General features: G+C 37.0%; 1 non-coding gene across 1 annotated transcript; it reads right to left on the bottom strand.

The window, feature by feature from the left end:
• Positions 1 to 22106: 22106 nt before the first annotated feature.
• On the bottom strand, positions 22107 to 22217 carry LOC142534429 (small nucleolar RNA R71). Its single transcript, XR_012817056.1, has one exon. It is a non-coding gene; the product is annotated as a small nucleolar RNA R71 (small nucleolar RNA).
• Positions 22218 to 22662: the final 445 nt, after the last annotated feature.

Here is a 22662-nt window from a genome sequence, read left to right as displayed (position 1 = left end):
AGGGCCAGACAGAAATGGTTTTATACCCACAATTGGGGGCCAAACAGAAATGGTTTTATACCCACCATTGGGGGCCAGACAGAATCACAATTCTCGTCCCATTTCAAATTGAATCGTAACAGTGTAACAAAGATTTCAGATTTTCATCGAACAGAACTTATCAAAATTTTCAGATATTAGATTTTCAAACGAATTCAGCGGAATCAACGAATTTCAAAAACATAGAAGAAACATATAATCGATCGAAATTTTAAATAAAACAGACTGAAATTTTCGAAAATAAGGACACACATACATGCATGCCATATTATGTATATCAAAGTTTGAAAATACAAAAAGATACGTAACAAAAGCCCACTTACTGTATTTTGGAGGTAGAACCGAAATTGGTAGACTTTGGCACCTTGCTTCCCGAAATTTCTGCAGCACTTCGACGTAACTTTGACAAATGAGGTCTTCGAGCAGGCAGCACTTTGACGCAAAGTTTCAGCACTGGACCGTACGAAATTTTCTCCTCTTTTCCTTGCTTGCTTGGCCGAAATTTTTGAGGGTGAGGGGAAGGGAAAACCGAAACCTTGGCTTGATTTTTGAGGTGGTATAGCAATGCATGGTTTCTCACATTTATGAGCCAAGACTTGCCCCTTCATCTAGCCCATGCCCGCCCACCTTGTCCTCCAAGAAAGGATTTATTGTCCTCATTATGGTGGTCAAAGCATATCAAGCACCAAAGGCCATCCCTCACCTCATAATTGTGTCTTGGTCTCCTAGCTCCTCCCTTTGCTCATTCATGGTTTAACTCAAAAGTTATTTCCTGAATATTTAATTTGTCCAAACTCTTGGCTTAACTTATAGCTCTCTTTTTGGTCTTGTTTGGACAAGCTTGGTTGAGCTTCTCTGAACTGAAAGATCGAGTCTTTGAGCTGGGGTTTTACTCCTCCCGTGACAACTCTTTGATGGATGCGGTTATTTGCAGCTCGGTCTCCTATTGAGTTAATCCCCGAACTTTGAAGTTGCTTCCTCGAGTTAAATTTAATGAAAATCTAAGTTAATATTCAAGTTATCTAGTTGGAACGAAAATTTTCGAGCTTAGTTTGAGGTAAACTTCAAGTTAATATTACTTACTTGATTTGCTTCGGATCGTAAAATCATGGGTTCTCACATCCCTCCCTCCTTATTAAAAGTTTCGTCCTCGAAAATTGCATTAGCTTGATTTTTTGAATAGATGAGGGTATTGTGATCGCATTTTCTCCTCGAGTTCCCAAGTTGCCTCCCTTTCAGTGTGATTTGACCACTGTACTTTGACATAAGGTATTGTCCGGTTTCTCAACACTTGATCTTTTGAGTCCACTATTCGGGTAGGGACTTCTTCGTATTTAAGTTCTTCGTTGAGTTTTCCTTCAATCATCAGTGGTGTAACCTTGAGTACATGACTCGGGTCTGGGACATACTTCCTCAGCTGTGAGATGTGGAAAACGTTATGTATTCTGGCCATGTCTGGTGGTAACGCTAATCGGTAGGCTAAGGTTCCTACCTTCGCCAGTATCTCAAACGTTCCCACATATCTCGGATTCAACTTTCCGGATTTACTGAACCGAACTACTCCTTTCATGGGAGAGACCTTGACATAATCTTTTTCACCAACTTCCAACTGTAAGGGTCTTCTCTTCAGATCGGCCCAACTCTTTTGCCTATCTTGGGCTGCCTTGAGTCTTTCTTTGATTACGGCTACTTTGTCAACGGGTCCGGTAACAGCTTTTTCTCCGACCTCGTCCCAATATAGAGGCGACCTACACTTTCGACCATACAAAGCCTCATATGGAGCCATCTCAATACTACTATGGTAGCTGTTGTTATAGGCGAACTCTATTAACGGTAATTGTTCATTCCAATTCCCATGAAAGTCCAGTGCGCATGCCCTCAACATATCTTCGAGGGTTTGAATAGTCCTTTCAGTTTGGCCATCAGTCTGAGGATGATGGGCCGTGCTGAGAGTAACCTTGGTTCCCATAGCTTTTTGGAAACATCCCCAAAATCTTGATACAAATCTTGGATCTCGGTCAAACAGTATACTTGCTGGAACTCCATGTAGTCTCACTATGTTGTCCATATACAGGGTAGCGAGCTTATCCAGGTTGTAAGTCATCCTCATCGGTAAGAAACGTGCCGACTTAGTCAATCTGTCAATGATTACCCAAATTCCATCATGACCTTGCCTTGATTTTGGTAGCCCGACTACAAAGTCCATGGAGATATTATCCCACTTCCATGTTGGTATTTTCAATGGCTGTAAAATTCCTCCAGGCCGTTGATGCTCTGCCTTGACTTGTTGACAGGTTAGACACTTGGAAACAAAGACAACCACGTCTTACTTCATTTCTTTCCACCACTAATTATTTTTCAGATCTCTATACATTTTGGTACTCCCTGGATGTACCAAAAATCTCGATTTATGTGCCTCGGCCATTACCTTTTCTCGAATTCCATCGACATTTGGCACAAACAATCGTCCTTTCATCCAAAGTATCCCATTTTCATCAATTTAAAATTCTGGAACTTTTCCTTCTTGGATTTGTTCCTTAATTTTAAAGATGGAGGTGTCTTGACTCTGCTTCAATTTGATGGTCTCTCGGAGACATGGTTGTACTGATAGTGAAGATAAGTTAACCTTCCCAGGGTTCCTTCGACTCAACGCAACTGCCACCTTATTTGCCTTACCCGGATGATAATTGATTGACAAATCATAGTCCTTGAGAAGTTCCATCCACCTTCTTTGCCTCATGTTTAATTCCTTTTGGGTGAAAATGTACTTGAGGCTCTAGTGATCAGTAAAAACTTCGCATTTTACTCCATACAGGTAGTGCCTCAAGATTTTAAGCACAAATACTACTGCAGCTAACTCCATGTCATGAGTTGGGTAATTCTGCTCATATGGTTTTAGTTGTCGTGAGGCATAAGCGATTACCTGCCCCTCTTGCATAAGTACACATCCTAATCCTCCCTTTGAAGCGTCACTGTATACAGTGAAATTCTTACCATCCTCGGGAAGAACTAGTACTGGTGTGGATGCGAGTTTCGTCTTCAAAGTTTCAAAACTTCTTTAACACGCTTAATCCCAAATAAATTTCGAATTTTTCTGAGTAAGTTTGGTGAGTGGAATGGCTATCGAAGAAAATCCTTCCACAAATTTTCTATAGTAGCCAGCTAAACCCAGAAAACTCCTTACTTCAGTCATTGTCTTTGGTTGTGGCCAATCCTTGATTGCTTCCACCTTCTTAGGGTCTACTGACACTCCTAATTTGAAAATTATATGACCTAGGAATGCCACACTTTTTAACCAAAACTCACATTTCTTGAATTTGGCGTATAGTTTTTTTCTCGCAGTGTCTGCAAAGTGAGACGCAGATGTTCTCTGTGTTCTTCTTCACTTGGTGAGTACACAAGGATATCATCTATAAAAACAACCACAAATTTATCGAGGTATGGTTTAAATACCCGATTCATCAGGTCCATGAATGCTGCAGGAGCATTTGTTAGGCCAAAAGGCATTATTGTGAATTCGTAATGTCCATATCTCGTCCGGAACGCAGTTTTAGAGATATCCTCGGCTTTGACCTTCAACTGTTGGTAACCAGATCTCAGATCTAGTTTTAAGATAACTTTAGCTCCAATTAGCTGATCGAAAAGATCATCTATTCTCAGAAGTGGGTACTTATTCTTTATGGTGATCTTGTTTAACTCCCTGTAGTCAATACATAGTCTCATGCTTCCGTCCTTTTTCTTCACGAATAGTACCGGGGCTCCCCACGGGGATGCACTAGGACGGATGTCACGCCCCGAGACCGGGGTTAGTTGACACCGGCGTTGTTTTACAACCACACAATTGAAAACAACAAGCCTCGTAATACAGTATAAACCAAAAACCAATTTTTACTCAAAATCAATCAAAAGATTGTCTTTACAACGTAGATTCTTAAAATGATAAAAATAATATGCGGAAGCTTTTACAACTTACTAAGCCAAAACTAAAATAAACTTCTTGAATCATCTTATTATCAGCCCCAAAACTGGTCTTGCTCATCCTCCTCGATTTTCTTTTCTGATTTATCTAGGGAGAGTAGAGTAAGGGGTGAGTATTTTGGAAAATACTCAGCAAGTGGGGGCCGTTCGAGCACAATATAACAACATGCATAATTTCGAAAATCACATGACTTCCACTTACATAACATCATTCATATCACATGCATAATATTTACCAGCACTGAGATTCATCCACTTTCTATGGTTTACTGATATCAGTCCCTAATTTTTACTCCTCTAAGGGGGCGAAGCCGTATAGCGGTTATGTCCCCCACCGCGTAAGGGTACGTCATGGTTGGGATTCCAACCCATATACAGTCGAATCCTCACAGTGCCCAAAACCGTATGACAACCAACACAAGAACGGAGTAGAAGAAGAACGTACTCGACCGTATTTTCAAAAAACGAAATAAATATGTATAAATGAAATTTTATCTTTAAAACACGCCCACTTACCTTATACTGGAAGAAAACGTGATGAACTCTGAAACTATTGAAGAATCATGCAACCAACCCCTCGAAAACGCAGCAACACATCTACCGAAAAATCAGTCATCTTGAAAAATTCACTACGCCTTATTTCACCGTTGGATCAGACTCAAAATTTTACAGTACGTTCACAAGTACGTTAAATATATTATGAACGGTGGAGATCGGGTGTGGAAGTTGTTTAAGCCTGTTCATACAGAAAAACCGTAGGTATGCTGAATTCCCGCCTAAAATCTGAGCAGTTTTCTTTCAAAGGCTATAAACGAAAAACTAACCGTTGGATTTTGCTGAAATTTGGATATGTTATGCGAAACATACCGAAGCATATTCTGAAGGGTGGAGATCAGATTCCAAGCACCCGAGTTAGAGAAACGAATTTCTGAACTTGAACAGAATTTTGACGACTCGTGCAAAATTTTTGGGAGGATTTCGAAAATTTGGGGAGGAACTCGAAAAATTCATGTAAATTCTGAATGAGAGGGTCCTGCTATTTATAAGGATGATGTAAAAATCCTATCATAATTCGATTGATATTTCTTCCATAATTTCGAGATAATTATTCCATAATTATCGAGATACTCATTCCTTAAATATTAGGATGCTACCTTGTTGAGAAAATCTACCTTGTGTGTAATATTTTCTTCCAAATTTAGTAGATGTCCAGCCTTAATTTATCGTGTATCTTGCACCGGATTTCGATTTCCATGTATTATTTATATTTTCGAATTTATTATAACTCGAAAATAAATTCTTATACATGTCTATATTTAATTAATTACGTGTCCGAAAATTTGGGTTCTCACATCCCTCCCTCCTAATTGGAATTTTCGTCCTCGAAACTTGAGTCGGCTTGACCTTGGAAAAGGTAGGGGTATTGCTTGCACATTTTCTCTTCAAACTCCGAATTAGTTTTCTCATTCTGTGTGTTTGACCATTGCACCTTGACATAGGGAATGATACATAATCTCGGTACTTGGTCTTTTTATCCACAATATAAATAGAGACATCTTCATATTTCAGCTCTTTCCCCATGTTACCTTTGATTATGAGCGGTTCAATTTCCATAACTTGGCCTGGGCTCGATGTGTATTTCCTTAGTTTGAACTTCTGAAATACATTATGGATTCTAGACATATCTGATGGCAATGCTATTCTGTAAGACAACGTGCCAATCTATCCAGAATTTTGAACGGACCTACGTATCGAGGATTCACTTTTACAGCTTTACTAAATCTAAGGATTCCTTGCATTGATGAGACCTTTATATAAGCCTTTTCACTCACTGTGAATTCCACTTGTCTTCTTTTAAGATCAGACTAACTCTTTTGCTGGTCCTATGCAGCCTTGAGTATGTCTTTGATAATGGCCAATTTTTCCATTGTCGCTTGGAATAGTTCTGGCATGTCATGAATGTCTCCTTTATTTTGTCCCAGTACAGTGGTGATCGACACTTCCGTCCGTAAAGGCTTCAAATGGAGTCATCCCAATATTGACGTGATAATTGTTATTGTAGGCGAATTCTATCAGGGGTATATGTTCACTTCAATTACTACTGAAGTCTATGACACATGCCCTTATCAAACCCTCTAGGATTTGAATCATTCTCTCTGTTTGACCATCATTTTAAGGGCGATAAGCCGTATTAAGAGTGACTTTTGTTCTCATGGCTTCTTGAAAGCTCTACCACAAACGTGACACAAATCTTGGATATCTATCCGACATTATGATTGTTGGCACTCCATGTAACCGCATAATGTTATCCAAGTATAGAGTAGTCAACTTGTCAATATTATAATTCCTTCGAACAAGTGGAAAGTACCTAGATTTTGTGAGTCTATCTACGATTATCCATATCACGTCCTGACTCTGTATTGACTTTGGAAATTCTACTACGAAATCCATGGAAATATGTTCTCATTTCCATTCTGGAATTCTAACTGTTGCAGTAATTCTCCATGTCGCTGATGATCGACTTTCACTTGTTGGCATACTTGTCACTTAAATATAAACTCGGCGACATCTATTTTTATTCTGTTTTGCCAGAAACTTTTTTTTTCAAATCTCTTTACATCTTTGTACTGATGGTATAGATCTGGAATGTTGACTTATGCTCCTCTAACATCACTTCTTATCGAAGATTGTCGATGTCTGGCTCACACAATCGTCCTCTCATCCCCAAGATTATGTCTGGGCCCACTTGAAAATTTGACGACTTTATTTCCTTGGCTTGTTCTTTGAACTTCTCTAGTGTCATGTCTCGACTCTGATTTAGCTTGACTGCTTCTAGAAGACATGATTGCACAGAGAGTGATGTTAGGGTTATCTTACCCATGTTTGACTCAAAGTATTGGCTACCTTATTTGCCTTGCTGGCGTGGTAGTTTATTGTCAAGTCACATTCTTTGAGTAACTTTATCCACCGTCCTTGTCCCATTTTTAATTCTCTTTGAATGAACAAATATTCGAGACTTTGTGGCCAGTGAGTAAATACTTCACACTTGGCATCGTAGAGATAGTATCTCCAAATTTTCAAAGCAAAATCACTGCTGCCAACTAGAGATCGTGAGTAGGGTAGTTTTGCTCATGCGGCTTTAGTTGACTAGCATGTCTTTCATGAGTACGCCTCTGAGATCTTCTTTTGATACTTCGCTGTAGATGGTAAAATCCTTGTCCTCAGTAGATAATACCAACATTGGAGTAGATGCTAGCTTGTCCTTTAATGTTTGAAAGCTCTTTCACATCTTTATCTTCAGTTGAATTCATAGTTTTTTTGTGTGAGTCTCATTGGTGATACGACTACTGAAGAGAAGCCCTCGACAAATTTCAGCTAATAGCCTAGTAATCCAAAGAAGCTTCTAATTTTGGTTGCATTCTTATGTTTCGGATAATCTAGAATTGCCTCTACTTTCTTAGTTCCACTGATGACCTTATTTTGAATGCTGACATTGGGGTGTCTTCTGCTCTGACTTTTAGCTGATTATAGCTTGACCTCATGTCGAGTTTGGAGAAGACTGTAGCTCATTTAAGTTGATCGAAAAGACCGTCTATTATTGGAAGAATATATTTATCTTGATTGTGATCTTATAGAGTTCTCTATAATCTATACACAATCTCATACTTTAATAATGCTTCTTTACAAATAGGACTGGGGCTCCCCTAAGAGATGCATTTGGCCTAATCTATTTTTTTTTTCTAACTATTGGAGTTATTATTTTTGCTCCTTGAGTTCATCTGGAGCCATTCGGTACAGTTTATTGGAGATTAATGCATCATTGGTACCAAATTTATCTCGAACTCTACTTCTTAGTCCGAGAACATTCCAAGAAGCCTTTCTGGAAAAACATATGAAAATTTTCGTATTACTTGAATATCTTCCAATTTCAGCTTATCTCCTTCTTGCACTTTGTTCACCATTGCTAGGTAAACTTCTTCTCCCGATATTATGGCTTTCCAATTCTGGGTAACAAAAAAATCCATTTCTGTTCCTTGGCATCGCCATGGTATCTGATTTCTTCTTGGTTTGGGGTTCAGAGTTTGACATTTTTACTCTGGCCATCTACTATCGCACGGCTCTTTGCTAATCAGTTCATCCTTAGGATGGCGTCGAAATCTACCGAAGTGAGTTGAATTAAGTCGGCACTGAATATATGCGAATTGATACTAATTTTATCTTATCTTGAAATTACCCCAATTATTATCTCAAAACATAAAACCCATATAGAATATTGAAACTTAACTCAATATTGATCTATAGTTTATTGACCTAAATCCCGAAAATTATAACCTAGTCGTTACCTCAAATAATTATTCTTTTGCTAAATCTTATTTTCATCAAGATCACGAGCCTATCACGCTCTAAAACAAAGGAGTTGATTGAATGTCATTCTCTTTGAATCATTCTTAGTACCATAAAAATCAAAACTTATTGTACTATACTTTCCTTGATACCTATCAATATCTCATAACTTACTTTTTTTTTTTTTTTTATGTAAGGTCATAGCCTACTTGTTATCCCAAAATAATATAAATTTCTTAACCTGATGATATTTTCTCACAAGATATTTCAATGTTCTACATATTTAAAGTTAGCGCTTAATATTCTTAATAACCCAAACATATTGCTCACACAATTAACTATCGACACAAAATCAACTTCTATAGTACAGTTGTAGAACCCGTAATTTAGACTACGTACGAGCCATGCATAATTCTAATATTTTGAATTAAATTGACTTCATTGCATGATTATTTAAATGTTTTTCTTTGAAGTTAATTATTTTAGCCAGCAGTTTAATTTTATTTTTTTCAGTTATTTCAGTGAGGCCGGACTGGAGTTGGAGCTTTGAGATAGAATTTAAGATTCGATAAATATTTTCAGACTTTATTTTAGCTAGCAAGTAAGTTGATTTAAGTTAATAAGGAAGTTCAAGGAATTATTTAAGTTACTTGAGGTGAGTAGAAAATAAACTCATTTAAGTTTCATAATTAAGGGTTTAAATTCACTAAATTAATTAAAGTATTAGTGAGGCTTTTAAGGGTTATTGATTTACTAGATAATCAACATTTCCCCTCCATTTATTAGTGAATTTTCGGCCAACCCTTTCTAGATCCATCCAAGAAGACTTGATAGCAACTAGAATTCAAAATTCAAATAATGGTAGACTTGGTCACCCCTTTGTATCCCTTTATTATGGGATCTCCCCTCACTCCCCCAACCACTTAATCCCCTCCTCAATCACCGAAAACAGCAGCCATTTCAGATTAAAAATCGTGACCCTCATAGCCTAGAACAAGAAAGAAAAGAAAAGGAAAGAAGCGCTCCACTTCCTCCGCGCCGAGTCGTCGTATTCTTTCGTTTTTCATTCAAACGAAAACCAAGGCATGTCTAGATTTCTTTCAAACCTCAATCAAGTCCTACTATTATTTTAAACATCACTTTTACATGATTTTTATACAAGAAAACCGAAATTTACATCAAGCATTTTCGAAATGCATGTGCAGAATTTTTCGACTTCATGATGCTCTTCACGGTTTTCTCTTGTTTCAGTTGCTACAGGTTATGGTTCGATTCCAGGCTCCCAAGGCGGCTCCTAGACATGTAATAGGATGCATTAGGACCATGTTGGTCCATTCATTCAGTCCCCATGCTTGCTGGAAAACCGAAATCACAGCAAGCTCCCCATAGGTGCAGATTTGTGTTCGAAAATTCAGGTTGCTGTCATAATGGAGATGGATCTGATCATGGCTGCCACAAGGCCCATAGCCATGGTTGGATCACTTCCCTAGCATGTCTAAGACGAGACTAAGTCATCCTTTTGGTGGCTTGGTCCATGGCTCATCGGTTTTCAATTTAAAAACAAGAACAGCCCCCTCCCCTCTCGGCCCCCTTCGGTTTTGACAGCATATGAGTTCGGCTTTGGTTGGGTTGGTATGGATCTTGGTTGGCCTATGGCCCTTAGCCACGGTTCATACCATGCCCCTAGATGTCTAGATCGTGCCATGGTCAATCAATGGCCACTGGAACAAGTCGAGACAGCAAGCGAAGCACAACACCACACACGCACGCATGAGGGCCCTCGGTAAGAGCTTTTGGTTGGTTGCTGGAATGGTGAGGATTGTGGCTGGCCTAGGGCCCTTAGCCATGGTTCAAATCATTCCTTGGGATGTTGGTAAGAGTCTCTGGTCGGTGGTTCACACCCCAATGGCCGGTAGTCTCGAAAACAACACAAGATACGCGATGGTACAGCTGCTGGAAATTTACAGCAAGTTGCTGTGTCGGTTCGGAGGCTCGTTCGAGTTCTCGGTCGGCTTTTAGCATATGGCCTTGGACTGGACAGTGCCTCATCAAGTTAGGAAGGTCGTGTTTTTGACCGTTTGTGATTCGGATCATTTTTGAGGTCGTACGAGAATTTACGGTGCGATGTGCCAAATTGACTCTCGAAAGAGCGTTTCTTATTTTGGCCTCCATTTCACCTAAATTTCGACCCTCATCATTTTAGGAGCATTAGTTCATAATTTTAAGCGTATTTTAATCATGACTATACGTCGGTTCAGTGTTGGTTCGGGTTGGTTCGGAGTCATGATTAAATACGAAGTCGTTAGACGTAATTGTCGCATTTTCAAACTTAATTGCATAGTTTGGTCAAGTATAAGCTATTGCATATTTTTCATGGCATATTTAGGTTGCAACGAGCCTGGAAACGATCCAATCCATATATACAGGATATTTTCATTATGCCATTTAATTATATTACGTGCATGAAAATAGAAAATACTTATTTTTGAGATTTATGCGATATTGCTTGTGGTCAATTCACTATTATGGGAGCATTATTTTATACGGTCGCCAGTGACCGATCAGTTCAGTTTGGTACCACCCGGTCGCCAGTGACCGGTCAGCTCAGTTCAGTTTGATACTCCCCGGTAGCCAGTTACCGATCAGTTCAGTTCAGTGCAGGGGCCACAGGCGTAGACCATAATCTCAACAGAAAATTTTTATCAGTTATTTCAGTACAGGGCTCCAAGGAGCAAACATTCTATTTACTATGACTTTCTGTTCAGTTATGCACGTATTATAATTGCTCAGTACAAGTTATTTTAAGTATGCCTCATGACATAATATTTTATCCATACAAATTACATTTTCTCGTTACCTACGATATTTGCATGTTGAGTCTTTAGGCTCATTAGACTTGATTGTTGTAGGTACTGATGAGGCCAGGGCCGAGGGCGGGGACCAGTGAGCCAGCTTGGGTCGACAGTAGTGGCACCCGAGGACCTCAGTTTCAGCACATGTCATTTTATGCTCAAACATTTTTACCAGTCGTTGGACATTCTTTGAATTGTTATTTTTGGCAAACTTTATTTTCTTCCGCTGCTATATTTTTTTAAACATTGAACTTGATTCATCAGTTGATTTTATAAATGAGGCTCTCCATTTATTTTAAAAGAAAAATTTTTAATTTTCCGTAAATTTTCAAAGTAAGAATTTTCGGGCCTTTACAACAGTACCCAAAACTTATGATATAATCCTTATATCAACTTTTCTCATATTAGTTTTCATAAATAACTTATCATCCTCGAGTCAATTTTTTTTTCCTTAAATCAGAAGCTTAAGTCAACTTATCTCTGATATATATATTCCCAAAATAAATACAAATACTAATTGTCCTCATAATAAAATTTCAAAAAAATCGACAAGTAGTTCAAGAAACACGTTGAACGAGATTTTCGAGAAAGTTTCCAAAAGTAGAAAGTTTGGACATTGACCCATGAATAGAAAGAATACGTCGAGAGGATTATAGAACAGTCGACGGAATTAAATTCTGAGTTTCCTATGAAAAGATGGGAATTCTACGAAACTTCCCTAAAATTGCAAAAAACGCGATTTTTCGGAGGTCTAAACGAAAGATTTTCTTGTTTTCGGACCACGCTTCACATCAAAGTTGTGAATAATACTTGTTGGAAGTTCCGAAAGGGACTGCATCAGCCTTTTGCCATAACCTGACAAATTTTTCTTCCCAACTGGATTATGAACCTGGCGGCTCTGATACCACTTAAATGTCACGCCCCGAGACCGGGGTTAGTTGACACCGGCGTTGTTTTACAACCACACAATTGAAAACAACAAGCCTCGTAGTACAGTATAAACCAAAAACCAGTTTATTACTCAAAATCAATCAAAAGATTGTCTTTACAACGTATATTCTTAAAATGATAAAAATAATATGCGGAACCTTTTACAACTTACTAAGCCAAAACTAAAATAAACTTCTTGAATCATCTTATTATCAGCCCCAAAACTGGTCTTGCTCATCCTCCTCGATTTTCTTTTCTGATTTATCTGGGGAGAGTAGAGTAAGGGGTGAGTATTTTGGAAAATACTCAGCAAGTGGGGGCCGTTCGAGCACAATATAACAACATGCATAATTTAGAAAATCACATGACTTGCACTTACATAACATCATTCATATCACATGCATAACATTTACCAGCACTGAGATTCATCCACTTTCTATGGTTTACTGATATCAGTCCCTAATTTTTACTCCTCTAAGGGGGCGAGGCCGTATAGCGGTTATGACCCCCACCGGGTAAGGGTACGTCATGGTTGGGATTCCCACCCATATACAGTCGAATCCTCACAGTGCCCAAAACCGTATGACAACCGACACAAGAACAGAGTATAAGAAGAACGTACTCGACCGTATTTTCAAAAAACGAAATAAACATGCATAAACGAAATTTTATCTTTAAAACACGCCCACTTACCTTAGACTGGAAGAAAACGTGAAGAACTCTGAAACTATAGAAGAATCATGCAACCAACCCCTCGAAAACGCAGCAGCACATCTACCGAAAAATCAGCCATCTTGAAAAATTTACTACGCCTTATTTCACCGTTGGATCAGACTTAAAATTTTACAGTACGTTCACAAGTACGTTAAATATATTATGAACGGTGGAGATCGGGTTTGGCAGTCGTCTAGGCCTGTTCATACAGAAAAACCGTAGGTATGCTGAATTCCCGCCTAAAATCTGAGCAGTTTTCTTTCAAATGTTATAAACAAAAAACTAACCGTTGGATTTTGCTGAAATTTGGATATGTTATGCGAAACATACCGAAGCATATTTTGAACGGTGGAGATCAGATTCCAAGAAACCGAGTGAGAGAAACGAATTTCTGAACTTGAACAGAATTTTGACAACTCGTGCAAAATTTTTGGGAGGAATTTCGAAAATTTGGGGAGGAACTCGAAAAATTCATGTAAATTCTAAATGAGAGGGTCCTCTTATTTATAAGGGTGATATAAAAATCCTACCATAATTCGATTGATATTTCTTCCATAATTTTGAGATAATTATTCCATAATTATCGAGATACTCAATCCTTAAATATTAGGATGCTACCTTGTTGAGAAAATCTACCTTGTATGTAATATTTTCTTCCAAATTTAGGAGATATCCAGCCTTAATTTATCGTGTATCTTGCACTGGATTTCGATTTCCATGTATTATTTATATTTTCGAATTTATTATAACTCGAAAATAAATTCTTATACATGTCTATATTTAATTAATTACGTGTCCAAAAATTTGGGTTCTCACAACGGACCTGATTTTTGTCCGGTAACTCCTAAAGTTGTTCTTTTAACTCTTTCAATTCTGCTGGAGCCATTCGGTATGGTGCCTTTGATATGGGTGTAGCACCAGGTACCAAGTTGATTTTAAATTCTACTTCTCTATCGGGTATCTCACCCGGTAACTTTTCGGGAAAAACATTTGAAAATTCTTGAACAATCGGTATATCTTCCATCTTTGGAGTATCCTCTCTTTTGAATTCATTGATCATTGCCAGATAAATCTCTTCTCCTTCTTTTATGGCCTTCCAAGCTTGTGAGGCAGATAACAGAGATTTTCTTTCTTTGGATTTTCCGTGATATATGATTTCCTCCTTAGTCGGAGTCTGAAGTCTGATATTTTTCCTTTGACAGTCTACTATGGCATGGTGTTTAGCTAACCAGTCCATTCCAAGAATGATGTCAAACTCAACAATATAGAGTTGGATCAATTCCACTTCAAAAGTTTGTTTGCTGATGCAAATTTTACAGTTTCGATACACTTTGTGGATTTCAATTGTTTTGCTGGCAGGTGTTGCTACTCTTAACGGTTCACTAAGAATATTATGTTCAAGTTTAAGCTTCTTAGCAAATCTTCTAGACATAAACGAGTGCGTAGCACCACAATCAAACAAAGTATATGCAGGTATGTCATTAAGTAGTATAGTACCTGCTACTACCTCGTTGGTGTTATCAGCTTCCTCTTGGGTGATTGCATATACCCTAGCATTAGTCTTGTTCTCATTTTGCTTTCTGGGTCCCGCCCCTTTTTCTTTGTTTTCTGGACATTCTTTAATTCGATGACCCACTTGTCCACACTTAAAATATGCACCTATCTTCCGATAACATTCTCCGGTATGATATTGTTTACAGTTGTTGCACCACTTCTCTTCCCTGTTGCCAGTATTGCCAGAACTTCTTTGGGAAGGCCCACCTGAATAATTTGGTTTCTTAAACTTGGGACCATTCTGAGTAGGTTGATTAACCATCGGTCTTTTGTTCTTGTTCTCTTTCTCGCGACGTTTGATATATGTTTCAGCGCTCATTACAGCGCTCATCCAATCCGCAAAACTGTTTGGCTTGAATACTGCCAATGCTGACTGAAATCGACTGTTGAGTCCCTTTTTAAAGCGATGCATTTTTAACGTTTCATCCGACATGATCGTTGGGACATAGGTTCCCAGATCATTGAATCTCGAAGTGTATTCCATTATCGTCATGTCTGGAGTCTGCTTGAAGTTCTCAAATTCGCTTAACTTCTGCAGACGAAATTCGGCTGGTTAGTATTGTTTCAAAAACTCCCTCTTAAAATTTTTCCACGTGATCTCTTCTACTTCAGCTAGAGATGGTGACACAGTTTCCCACCATTTTCGCGCTCTGTCTTCAAGAAACGGTGGTACCACCTCTACTCTCAATTCTTCAGGCACTTCAAGTAGGTGTAGTTGTGATTCGACATTTTTGAGCCAGTTGTGGCTGACTTCTGGGTCTGGGTTCCAATCGAAAGTTGGAACTCGATTTCTTCGAAGGGATTCATAATGGTATTTAATCCCACGCTGTTGTGGTTCTTGAGGTGGTTGAATAGCGTTAGCCAATGGGTTCACGAATCCTTGCAATGTCGCTGCTACGATAGTAGCTATCGCCATCATATCTTCTTGACTGAGATTTACTCTCGGAGGTGGTGGTGGGTTTTCATCTTGGTTGGCGCCACGAGGGTTACGGTTATTTCGGGGTGGTCTGCCTGCCATATCCTACAACATATATTTTATTACTTTATTTCACCATAATGTAAAATCAAAATAATTTTATTAAATTTTGAAATTCATACAATCAAAAGTTTCAAAACAAATGATTAATAATTCTGAATACAACCAATGCCTAATCTCGAGTCCTCTCTCTACTCTTCTATAACTTCTCCGTCTCCAACGGCCTCGTTAACTTCTTCTTCCATCGGGTTTTCTTCTTGTTGTCTGATAAGCATGAATCATATAGCATTTTAGGGACTTTATTTTGTCGTATTCGTTCTTATCTGGCGTTTTTATTCCGAGTGTTGCGCTTAATTCGTGTCATTATTGCTATTTGGAGGTTTGACCAAAAGATGATAAAAAGCCAAAGAAAAGAAAGAAGAGTCAAACATCGCAATGCCATGTCAGAAATACCCGAAAAAATAGGAAAAGATCACAATGAGAACACCTGGACCTATACACGGACCCCGTGTTATGGTCTGTGTCATAAAATCCAAAGGAATGACATTCACGAGCCCACACGGACCCAAAGACGGACCCCTACACGGGTCCGTGTCCAGAACCAGCCAAGAAAAGAAAATAGCGAGTCAACACGGACCTGACTCCGGACCCCTACACGGGGTCCGTATCAAGCAGCACTTCAGGAAGAATTTAATCGAGACTACACGGACCCCAATCCGGAGGCTTACACGGGGTCCCTGTACCAGATTTTTAGATCAGATTCGCGAAGATCTTAGGAGATTTAGGGAAGAAATTAAAAAGATTGAAGACACTTTTCAGATCGAGACCTTTGAGCCGACTTGGAGAGGAAGAAAAGGCGAGAGCTTCGAGATTTTTGAGGGCGGCGCGACGGCTTGGGAGAAACGAGAGAAATTCGTGCACTTCACACGCAAGAACCACGCACCATCGCTGATATTTTCTCCTTTCTTGTTTTCTTATTTTCACTCATGAATTCGAATATTAGATTTGATTTAACTTTGAATTTATGGAGTAGTTTTCTTGTGATCGGGACCACGATAGGGACAAACTTTTGATGTTGTTCATTTATTGGATTATTTGATTTACGAATTAATTTAAGTTATTGAATAATGTTTGCGTAATTTTCGTGCTCTTAATCTGGCCAATTATTTGCATGTTTGTTGTTTGATCTTGACTCGAAAGAGGATAGATTAAATTTAGCTTCAAAAATATTAATCACACACGGTTAAATCGACTAGAAATAGTATTCGGTTTCAATGTGCGATTTTAGGCGACAGCTGTGATTCCACCGTTGAATAATGCGTTTTTGTTTGATTAAATTCAATTAGAAATAATTGGATTGTTAAATGAAAATAGGATTATAAATTCTAGAAATAGATTTATAGTTAATTCAGGGAATTTCATCGTGACATCGAATAATCTGTGGTTATTTAATTCCAGTGCATGATAATAATCAAAGTTTGGACTGTTGTGTGTTCCCGGTCATTTTGTTGAAATTGAAAATTTCCTAAGTTTGAACATGTTCTGAAAATTTGATCTTAGTTATTAACTTAGCATATTTTAATTTAATTTTGCTAGTTTAAATTTTCACGAATTCGCTTATTATCGTTTGCCTAGATTAAATTGAATAATTTAGATTTTAGTAATTAAATAATAGTCTCTGTGGGATCGATACTTGGACTTGTCGTCCATTTACTATAACTTGACCTAGTCCGCTTGCTAGAATTTTTCCCAACCGAAACAGTCGGTCAAGTTTTTGGCGCCGTTGCCGGGGACTATTTGTTTAATAATAGGATAAATTATCTATTTAAGACTAGGCATTTATTCTTAGTTCTTATTTTTATTTTTATTTTTATTTTTAAAACTTTGAGCATTTTTTTTATTAATTGTTGTTTCAGATTTTTGCTTTCTTTTGGAACTTGAATTGTGCACTTGAAATTTTTTTGATTTCAGGAGTCTAGCTCATGTTATATGAGCCGTGCTCAAGGCTTTGAAAATCTAGTGCCACTTGATCTAGAGATTGAAAGCACTCTTCGACGTATCCGCAGAGCTCGAAGGAACAACAACTTGGCTCTTGAATTTGACTCTGAAGAGGAATCTGAACTAGACCGCAAACCAAAATTTGAGGACATGGCTTGAGAAGAGGATAATCGTACTTTAATGGAGCTTCATCGACCAGCATTTGGAGGTTACGGCTCTAGTATCGTCCGCCCTACAATTCAAGCAAACACATTCGAACTGAAGCCGGCCATCATCCAGATGATTCAACTCCAAGTTAAATTTGGAGGATCACCTTCTGAGGATCCCAATGCACATCTGGAGAACTTTCTGTCGATCTGTGATACTGTGAGAACCCAGGATTTTACGATCCGAAGCAAATCAAGTAATACGAACTTGAAATTTTACTCAAACTAAGCTCAAAAATGTTTGTTCCAACTAAATAACTTGACTATTAACTTAGATTTTCATTAAATTTAACTCGAGGAAGCAACTTCAAAGCTCGGAAATGAGCTCAGCAGGAGGCCAAGCCACAAGTAATTGCATCCATCGGAGTAGTGTCACGAGAGGAAGAAGACCTCAGCTCAAGGACTCGATCTTTCAGCTCGAAGAAGCTCAACCAAGCTTGTCCTAACAAGACCAAAAAGGGAGCTATAGGTTGAGCCAAGAGTTTGGACAAGTTGAATATGCAGGAAATAATCTTTGAGTTAACCCATGAGAAAGCTAAGGGATGAACTAAAGGTTTGGACAAGTTAATGGTGCAAGAAATGACCATTGAAGTAATCAAGAAAGGGAGCTAAGGGAAGAGCTAGAAGAATAAGACACAATTAACATATAAGGGAAAAACTCATGAACTAACCAAGGTGACTCTTGATGGAACTTTGACTACATTAAAGGCTATTCTTAGGGACCAAGGGGATCGGCTATGGGGTTGCTAAAAAGCCTTTTGGCACCTATAAATACACCTCAAAATGGTGAAGGAAAATACTCCCAAAAAGCTACAAGAAAATCGGCCTCCCCCTCTACAAAAAAAATTTCGGCCGCCGCTAGCTAGGAAAGAGGAAGAAGATTCGTGCCAGAGTTCCATGCTGTAAATCACTATCAACATTGTAAGAAGACTCTGTCCAAATTTTGGTCACCATCTGGTCCGAATTCAGCAAGTTCTTACATTAAATTTGAGTAACTCGAAGTACACCTTCGCATTTCGTTAAGTGGGCTTTTGTTACATATTTGTTTTTATTTTTAAATTTTGATATACATAATATGACATGCTTATATGTATGTTCATATTTTCGAAAATTGCTATATGTTCTGTTTAAAGATTTCGATCGACTATGTGTTTCTTCTATGTTTCGAAATTCGTTGACTCCGCTGAATTCATTTGAAAATCTGAAAATCTGAAAAGTTCTGTCTGTTACTTCTGAATTCTGTTGCACTGTTACGATTCGATTTGAAATGGGACGAGAATTGTAGTCTGGCCCCCATTGGTGGGTATAAAACCATGTTCTCTTATGGCCCCCATTGGTGGGTACAAAACAATGTTCCGGCCTCACCCCTTAGAGGACTAACATATTGGGGACAATTTGACCATGGAAATGAGATGAGTAACAGTGTTGTGTCCGTTTGATTGATCTGTTTCTGAATTGCTCTGAATCATCTGATAAATTATTTCATTTGTTCGATTCGCTTCTGTCAGATAAGTTAAGAATATTAAGTTTTGAAAGTTTGTTAAAAAGACGTTTTAAGAAAACTAAGCTCTATATGTATCTCTGGAATCAATCGACCCTCACCTGCTGAGTGTTTTCCAAAACACTCACCCCTAACAAATTTCAGATAAAAGTGAAGAGAAAGTAAATGAAGAAGAGCAAGAAGCGTTCTGGGGATGGTGATCAGATTTCAAGATCGGAGAATCGAGAATTGTACTCCTTTTCTTTTGATTAGCTTCCGCAAACTCTGATGTAAAAGCTTATTCTTTTGTCATTGTAAGACAATATTCTATTTATGAAAAAGACTGGTTTGATTCGATACGAGGCTTTATTGTTTTCAATGTAGTTGTTAAACAATGCCGGATGACACAGACGCTTCGGACACGAGGCGTGACATTTAAGTGGTATCAGAGCCGCCAGGTTCATAATCCCGCTGGGATTTTGACAGACAAAATTTGTCGAAGTCAAATTTTGGCAAAAGCCTAGTGCAATCCTAGCTAAATCAAACATTCATTCTTTCCGAAAATTTTCATTGAGGAATTCAAAAATCTAGCCCTTCAATTGTTCCGAAAATCCTTAGTATCGAAAACTTTCCACGACAACTTTGTTTCTATTTTGTGCCTTCCTATCCTTTATACGATTCTGATGCTTTACTTCTATCTTATCCTAGGAAATGGCTGCTCCACGTACTCGCGTGCAGGCTGCTCTTCGTATGCGTCAGCTTACCATAGATAATCAAGCTAGGGAGATTGCGACTCTGAAGGTGATGAAACTTAAAATTAATAATTTACTATATGTTAAAACCTGTATTTTAAAATTTAAGTTTCATTAAAATTATAAAATTATGTTATTTTAGTATTGTTTGTTTATATTTAATTGTCTTACTAAATATGTTTTATTTTCAGGTTTTCTACGTGTTGGTAAAATAATGATAACTCAAGCTAGAAAATTCAAATGGAGGTGACTCAAACATGTTTGGAATCCTTGAGAAATTATCTACAACTTTGCAGAAAACATGATTGCCTAAAAAGTTCATTAAAATGATCAAATTGTGCAAATATCAAAATGAGGACAAATTTACTTTTACTATACCAGCATATAGTAAAAAAATCATAACTATTTCAATATTTAACCAAATGAGGTGAACCAAGTAGCCAAATTCATCTACAGACAATTCCCCACATGTTTGCCGTTTTGAGCAGAGTCAAATTCGGTGATTAAAGTTGTGGAACAAAGCATTGAAAGAAGGGACATGGAATTGAACTTGGAGGAGACAAAGAATACTATTGCAACTACATGGCATTAATAAAAATTTTGACCCTTTCTCTCATTTGGCCTATAAATAGAGGCCTTGTGCTAGCTTTTGAATCATTCTATCTTATTGTAAAATATAGTGTGAGTGTGTATCAAAGTTCTAAGTTCCAATATATTTTCTTTCATGTTCTCAACTATGAGTGATATTTTAGTGTTGATCAAAAGTAAGCTTATGGCAAGCTAAATCTATTATGTCAAGGTGAAGAGGATGCATTATTGGTGAAGTAAGATTGTTTATATTTTGTATATTCTTTCTTTATTTCTTTTCATTTAGCTAACTTATTTTTATTGTAGGTATAAAATGAATTATTTGTTGTTATCAATTTACATCAAATGCTTGATACCATTAAAGTTGTTATCTTAATTTGTTGTTTAATTTTGATACAATAAATATTTTATCACTTATTATTATATATATATATATTTATATTTATATAATAATATCATAATATTTCATTTCGACGATAGCGTGGCTCTGCCGGTTGTTCTAAATGAAATATTATGATTTAATACTAACATCTAACAATCTAACATTTACTTTATCGCAACTAAATTTTATTTTTCACATCTAACTTTTACTTTCTCGCAACTAACATTTACTTTATCGCAAATAACTTTTACTTTACCACAACTAACTTATTAAATCAATATATTTCATTTAGACAATAGTGTGGCTCTGCCAGTTGTTCTAAATGAAATATAATGATTTAATTTAACATTTACTTTATGCAATTATTTATTTATATAGTTATAATTATAATCATAGGTACCATATATAAAATATCGGTTAATTCGGTATTTTCTATAGTGAGAACTATATTATATTATGTGTGTGTTTAATTTTCTTGGAACCATTATTTATGGTGGTTTCTTTTGTTTTACTTTTAGTTAAACAATATTACATAAACCAAGAATAAATCCTCAAGCCTTGACAAAATTTATAATTTGTAAACACCATTCTTGCATTTGGTAATCTATAAATTAATAAATTTAAACTCAAAATAACCTCTCTGAGGATCGATCTCGTACTTATGAAATATATTACTTGCAGACAACCTACACTTGGGTGAATTATTATTTAAGTAGTAGCAAGTTTTTGGCGCCGTCGCCGGAGAGGTATAAATTAAGTTTATATTTGTTAATTATGTTTTATTTATAAGTATTGTGTTGTTTTTTTTGTATGAGTATTTGGAGTCGAAAAAAAAGTGGTAGACTTATTCGAGTATCTGAAAATAATTTAAACATGGATGATAATTCAAATAATCAAGATAATGATAATAATAATAATAATAATAATAATAATAATAATAACAACCAAGAACATGATCAATTAAGAACACTTAGGCACCATATGAACCCTATTAGAACTAGTGCCCCATCTTGTTTAGTTTTTCCTCCTGATGCATCTAATTTCAACTTCAAACCTCAAATTATTCAATTTTTACCAAATTTTCATGGCTTAGATTCTGAAAATCCATATTTGCATCTAAGAGAATTTGAGGAAGTTTGTAACACTTATAATGATCAAAATTGTAGCATGAATATAGTTCGATTAAAGCTTTTCCCTTTTTCTTTAAAAGATAAAGCTAAAACATGACTACAAAATTTAAGATCAAGTTCAATAAGATCATGGGAAGAAATACAACAACAATTTCTCAAAAAGTTTTTCCCTTCCCATAGAGCAAACTCTTTTAAAAGACAAATTACAACTTTTTCTCAAAAACAAGGAGAAACGTTTTATCAATGTTGGGATAGATATAAAGAATTACTTAATACATGCCCACATCATGGTTTTGAAACATGGAGAATAGTTTCTCACTTTTATGAAGGTCTAATACCTAAAGATGGGCAAATGATAGAATTCATGTGTAATGGAACTTTTGAAGATAAAAACCCAAATGAAGCTATAGAATATTTGGATTCATTAGCAGAAAATGCTCAAAATTGGGATAATATAGGCACAATAGAACCACCAACAACTAAAAACAATAATTCAACAAATGGGGGTGGTATATATAATCTTAAAGATGATATAGATATTCAAGCTAAACTTGCATCTTTAGCAAGAAAAATTGAGTCATTAGAAATGAAAAAGAGTGGTTAATTAAAAAGTATTCAAAAAATTGTTTGTCATATATGCGATACACATGATCATGCTACAAAAGATTGTCCAACATTACCTTCATTTAAAGAATGTCTCCATGAACAAGCAAATTATGTTAACAATTATAAAAAACCA

This window comes from Primulina tabacum, unplaced genomic scaffold, assembly GCF_025594145.1.
Source record: "Primulina tabacum isolate GXHZ01 unplaced genomic scaffold, ASM2559414v2 Contig508, whole genome shotgun sequence".
In the NCBI taxonomy this organism is placed as follows: Eukaryota; Viridiplantae; Streptophyta; class Magnoliopsida; order Lamiales; family Gesneriaceae; genus Primulina; species Primulina tabacum.
The sequence above is the reverse complement of the archived record's forward strand: the minus strand, read 5'-3'. Positions and strand labels throughout refer to the sequence as shown.